This window comes from Mus musculus, chromosome X (genome assembly GCF_000001635.26).
Source record: "Mus musculus strain C57BL/6J chromosome X, GRCm38.p6 C57BL/6J".
NCBI classification, from domain to species: domain Eukaryota; kingdom Metazoa; phylum Chordata; class Mammalia; order Rodentia; family Muridae; genus Mus; species Mus musculus.
Genome location: NC_000086.7, coordinates 60,713,762 through 60,719,761, shown reverse-complemented (window position 1 = coordinate 60,719,761; position 6,000 = coordinate 60,713,762).

Here is a 6,000-nt window from a genome sequence, read left to right as displayed (position 1 = left end):
GAGAAAAGAGCCGTCCTGAAAATATATGGAAACCACCATTTATCTAGGCTCCTCCCCCACCAATCACACCACCCCAACTGTTTTCTTGGCTTCCTCTCCACAAAGTTCCATTTTTCCCTTATTCACCTGGAGTGGGAAGAAAGCAGCCCCCTTTTTCTGCCTTCTGTGAAAACACTGCACAGAGTACTTTCAGGCTGAAACCGGAAAAGTACGTAATGGCTGGCATAGGGGGATATATTTTATGAATTAGAAATCAATTTTTTCCATCCACATGGAAATAACATATTACAGTAAACTTCAGGCTGGCACTTTATGGCTCTCTAACCTCAAGCTGTGTGCATCTTAAGTCGTTAAGGCAAAGCTCCTAGCACCCTAGAACAATAACAACCCTCCTCAGGATGACTTTATCATAAGATTTTTTTTTCCCACACATAAAAGCCTAGAAGATCCAAGGACCCAGATCAGATGGGGAAAATGTAGCTTGTTTTGCCATAGTAAGTATCTGTAAGTACCCCCTTAGAACTGCAGGAGTTAAAATCAACGTGCTAAGAGCACAGGGAGAAGTGGACTTCTGAATTGAGGCAGCCAGAAGGCCAGGCACCCAGGAGATGACTAGAACTACTCCACAGGCTTCAAGAGATTGCAAGTGTGCTATTTGAGGTCAATTCTGATTTCTTTAATTGCTTGTATCTTCACTGCTCAAAACGCCTACCAAACACAGAAGACGGGCTGCTCCACGTGGTGCATCTTTCTCCACAGCGAGCAAGGGAGCGGGTGAATGAAAGGACCTGTTCAATTTCTTGTGGAGATGGCCACTCCAAACAGAGTCCTTTAGTCCTATACCTTAAATACCGCTTTTTTTTTCCAATTTTTCTTTCTTTTATTTCTCTGGAAAATTTCTTGTCCCAATCACCATCATGGAATCCAAGGGGAAAAAAAGAGTGGGGGCAGGGTAGGATAAAGAGGAAACTGGAAAACAACTCCTGCAAAGTAAATAGGAACACTCCAGCTTGGCTGCAGGGAAAGGTAGGTCGGAGGCAGCAAGTGTAGGCTGTCACCCAGGGTGTTTACCTCACCAGGATCCAGAAATGCAGGCTGAAGCCAGTGATTGAGCAAGCCCCAGTGGTTGAGCTCTCTGTTATGCTAAACAAGCACCGAGGTGGACTGGCTTAACCATCTGCTGGAGACATGCATAAATCCAGGGAAGGTAGAGGGGTTCCGTGCACATATAATGTGCGATACATGGGTAAAGGCAAAGGCACCTCATTACAGAGCAGCAGAAAGCCACCTGAGAAGAGAATGTGGCGGGTACAGATTACAGCTCCAGTTATTATTAGTGTTAATAACCGCACGCAGGGGAACTCCAGGTTCTCTTGTTATTCATCAGATGCAAAGCAACTGGGAGGGCTGGCTCAGCCACTCGTATTTTCTAACATTTGTCTGATTTTATGACATCTTCCCCACCTGGGCAAGCACAGGGTGATGCAGCACGCCCCTCTCAAGTGAGCACTTGATTGCACCCTGGCGTAAATATTTGTTTTTAAATCTAGGAAAAGTAAAATAGAGAGGAAAATCGCTACCAGCCAGGTACCATGCCATGCTCACACTGGAGTTTCTCTGCTCATTTCCCTCCTCCCCTCACTGGCTTTGTAAGTTGTAGCGCCTTGCTTCTCATTTGACGTGTAGGTAAATTTAAACGGTTGAGTACTCTTTGTTCTTCTGAATAAGAAGTATATCTTTAAAAAGTTTAGGAGGAAATTAAGATTAACTTTGTTTGTGGTAAAATAAAAAGCCTTGACCATTTAGAGACATGTTCATTCTGAAAACAGAACGGGGGTGGGGGAGGGGAAAGAGCAGCAATTGGCTAGATCAACCATGACCCCAAATCCAGACAGCAGGTATCCGAGTGGTTCCATCCTGAGCAAGGGACCATAAGTGCAGCTGCAGATTGACAGCCCATTTGCGCCCTCAGATAGGGTTTGTGGAGTCACAGCACTCTCTTCACTGCTAATTCTGACCTGCCTTTACAGCATGGATTGCTCACTCCATTTGCCTCAAGCTTCATGAGTCCTTACCGCAATAGCCAGGGCTTCTGGCACTTGTGCTTAAGTGTGTCTCCCAAAGTCATTTCGGCACATAGAGTGAGCTGAAGATATTCTGGAAGGTCCCACATCCTCTGCAGACTTCGCCAAGTACTGGTTCTTTTTGTTTGTTTGTTTTTCAGGACAGAGTTTCTTTGTGTAGCACTGTCTGTCCTGGAACTCACTACCCAGCCAAATAATGGTTCTTAAACTATGCATTTTTTCCTCCCCAGGAAATATTTGGTAAAGCTTAGTGACATTCATAACTGAAGAGGGAATTGCTCCACTACTGAATCTAGTGAGGTTAGTGATAGTGCTAGCCATTCAGCCAAGAAAGGCCCCCACATTAGTCAGCCCTAAAATGCCAAGAGGCTTGAGGGCAGGAACCTTGCCCTAAACCAGGACTGGGATTTGCACCATTGGGGATTTGTGATTGCTTGTATCCACTTTAGGATTTTGGTCACCTGAAAATATAAATCCTGGGTCAGAAGAGTCATATTTTATGCTATGGGCCACATATACTTGACTGTAAAGGAAAAGTCTGTAGAAAGAATTATAAAAATTGAAAAGAGCTGAAAGGGAGGAAAAAACTAGCACACCACACTATACATGGATTTTAGTGGTAGACTTCATCAGTTTACAAATAGGCTCATTCAGACACCAAGGGAAGGACTAATAGCAGCTTTCTTACTATCCCTAGCATTGGCAACCATGTCACATGACCAAAAGACCATTGCTTACTCCATTTGGAGTAATACACTATGCTTTACCCATCTAATCTCTTTGAATAATCAGAACAGCTTTGGGAGACAGATGAAAAAAAACTGGAACTCAAAGGAAAAAGTTAACCACCTCAAAATTATTCATCTAGGGAGTGTTGGGGCTTGGAACTTTGCCTTGACTATTCCAAATAGCAAATTATTATCTCAAAGTAAAGGCTCATAATTACTGAAAATTTACACAGAGGTCTGCAAATCTAGCTTGGTGATAGAACAATTGTTAGCATGTGTAAGTTCCAATCTCTGGTGCTTAAAAAATGTTTTTACAACAAGCCAAGTGATATACTGTGCACTTTATATATTAGTTCCTTTTGCCTTGACACAATCCTGTAGATGGAAGCAAGTACTATTATCCCCATCAGATGAATGAGCAAACTGAGGTTAGACATTAGGCAAGAGTAAACCTTTAATACCAGGTATGCTCAGCTCCCAAAGACTACAGTTATCACAGCATGGCACTCTCTATCTTACTCCATCTTGCTTCATTGCCACTGGAAGTCACGGCATGGAGTGGACTGAGCACTGCTTTTGGACGATAAAACCTTAAACTGGGGTCCTGGCTCTATCATTGCCTTAATGGATAACCTTGATTCTGTGACTTAAAGTTTCAAACTTTCTACACAGTCTCTACCTTTGCTCCCTAGTTTGAGAAACACAAGTATACAATGAAGTTTCTGTTTTCACATTCAGATCCATTAGATTCATTATAATATCTACTCCCTGTGGTAGACTGTATTAACAAGTTCTTATATAAAAACTCAGAAATTTTCTATGCAAAATTAAATCCAATAACATCGTTCAAGCTGTTTTGAGCCTCACCATTTCATTTTAATATAGTCTGCATATCATTTCACAATAGGACATATATATCTTTGTTGTTTTATAGGTGTATGGCATTATAATTTATGCAAAGAGATCTCTATGGGTTATTATTTCTTATTAGTACTAACAACTCTATAGTGAATATCTTTCTGCATATATCTCTGTACACATGCAAAATGAGTTCTTAGAAATATAAGTTCTATATCAAGGAGTATACAGGTATATTTTAACCTTTGATATATATATATATATTATTTTAATTACTTTCAATTAGTTATTATATGGACCACTCTCATCCAAAACAGCCTAAGTAGAGGTAATTTCTAGCTAGCATATTAGGAAAGGTGGTATTTCAGGTTCTCTTTGTCTCTGTCCATGTCTGTCTTTCTCTCTCTGTCTCTCTGTATTTCTCTGCCTCTGTCTCTCTGTCTTCCCCCCGCCCCCGTGTGTGTGTGTGTGTATGTGTGTGTAGATAAGAACAGAATTTAAAGCTCTGTACATGAGCTTCTACTACTGAGCTACATGCCCAGACCCAACTATGTGGGTTCTTCATGATTTAATAGAGAGAAAAACTAAATTTGTATTTCCATCAATATCTAAACGAATTGAAATATCCTTCACAAAGGAATGCTCTGCAAGCCATTGGAGTGAGTTCCCTAGCTTCCTTTGCCTACTCTGAACCATGCCTGTTCTCTCAACATCTGCCCACTCTCAGACCTAGCTCCCAAACTGTAGTTCAAGTGAATGCCTGGTAAATGGATAGAAGTAGATCATATTATCCTGAGATCAAATATCTCAGACCCCAGGAAAGACGAATGCTACATGTTCTCTTATTTGCAAATTCTAGCTTCAGAGAAAAAGCTTCATTTTTGCAGTAGACAGAGACCATTGCAGAAAGCCAAGGCTGGTCAAAATGCAGAGAACAATTGATGAGGGTGTAACCAGACTAACTGATACATCTACAACACACTCCCCATATCTAAAAACTCAGGGAACCTCACAGAAGATGGAGCTGAAAGACCACAAGCGCCAGTTTGAAGACCAGGATGTCTGCTGTGAAATAGTGTCTTCTATATATGATAGGGAAGCTGCACCCACCAATATGGTTGCCTAAGTAAGATCTGAGCAATGACAGCATCACCTGACATGCCAACAAGGATGGAGGAAATCTCATGGGACCCCACCCCAAGGTAAAGAACTACAAACTGCTGAGAAAAGGAGAATCAGTTTACTCAGAGATGAACCAATCTCAAGCAGTCCTAAATACATACAATTACACTAAATTAAATCATCAGGCTATATTTATGTATATATTTAACAGTAATAATTAAAGAATGAGAGCCTATAAATTTGAGGAGTGCAAGGAAGTGAGAGGAGTTGGAGGAGTGAACCAGGGTAGTATTATCACCTTGCAACTGTGTCATCAAAAGCAGTAAAAAAATATTTTTTTTTTTACTTATTCACTTTACATCCCACTCACTGCCCCCTTCCAGTAACCCCCTCCCACAATCCTACCCCTTCTACTTCCCCTTCTCCTCTGACTGAGTGGGGCCCCTTGTATCCCCTTCCCCTGGTACATCACATCTCTGCTGGGTTAAGTGCATTCTCTCCCATGGAAGCCCAGGTAGAAGAACATATCCCACAGACAGGCAAGCACTTTTGGTCCAGCCACTGTTCCAGTTGTTTGGGACCCACATGAAGGCCAAGGTGCACATCTATTATGTGCATGTGTGTGGAGGTCTGGGTCTAGCCTGTTTATGTTCTTTGGTTGGTGATTCAGACTCTGAGAGCCCCAAGGGTCCAGGTTATATGACTCTGTTGATCTTCCTGTGGAGTTCCTATCCCCTTCAGGTCTGCAGTCCTTCCTCCTATTCTCCCTTAGGACTCTCTGAACTCCATCTATTGTTTAACTGTAGGTGTCTGCATCTGTCTGAGTCAGCTGCTGGGTGGAGCCTCTCAGAGGACAGCCTTGCTAGATACCTGTCTGCAAGCACAACAGAGTATCATTAATAGTGTCAGGTATTGGTGCTTACCCATGGGATGGGTCTCTAGTTGGGCTGGTTATTGGCTGGACATTCCCTCAGTCTCTTCTCCATCCCCCATCCCTGTATTACTTGTAAACAGGATAAATTTTAGGTTTGAAGGTTTGTGGGTGGGTTGATGTCTCTATAGCTCCACTGGGGTTCCTGTCTGGCTATAGGAGGTGGCCTCTTCAAGTTCTATATCCCAAATGCTGTGAATCACAGCTGAGGTCACCCCCATTGATTCTTGGGTGCCTCCCTGTCTTGTGCCCCCAACTGATGGGGATCCCTGTCAGT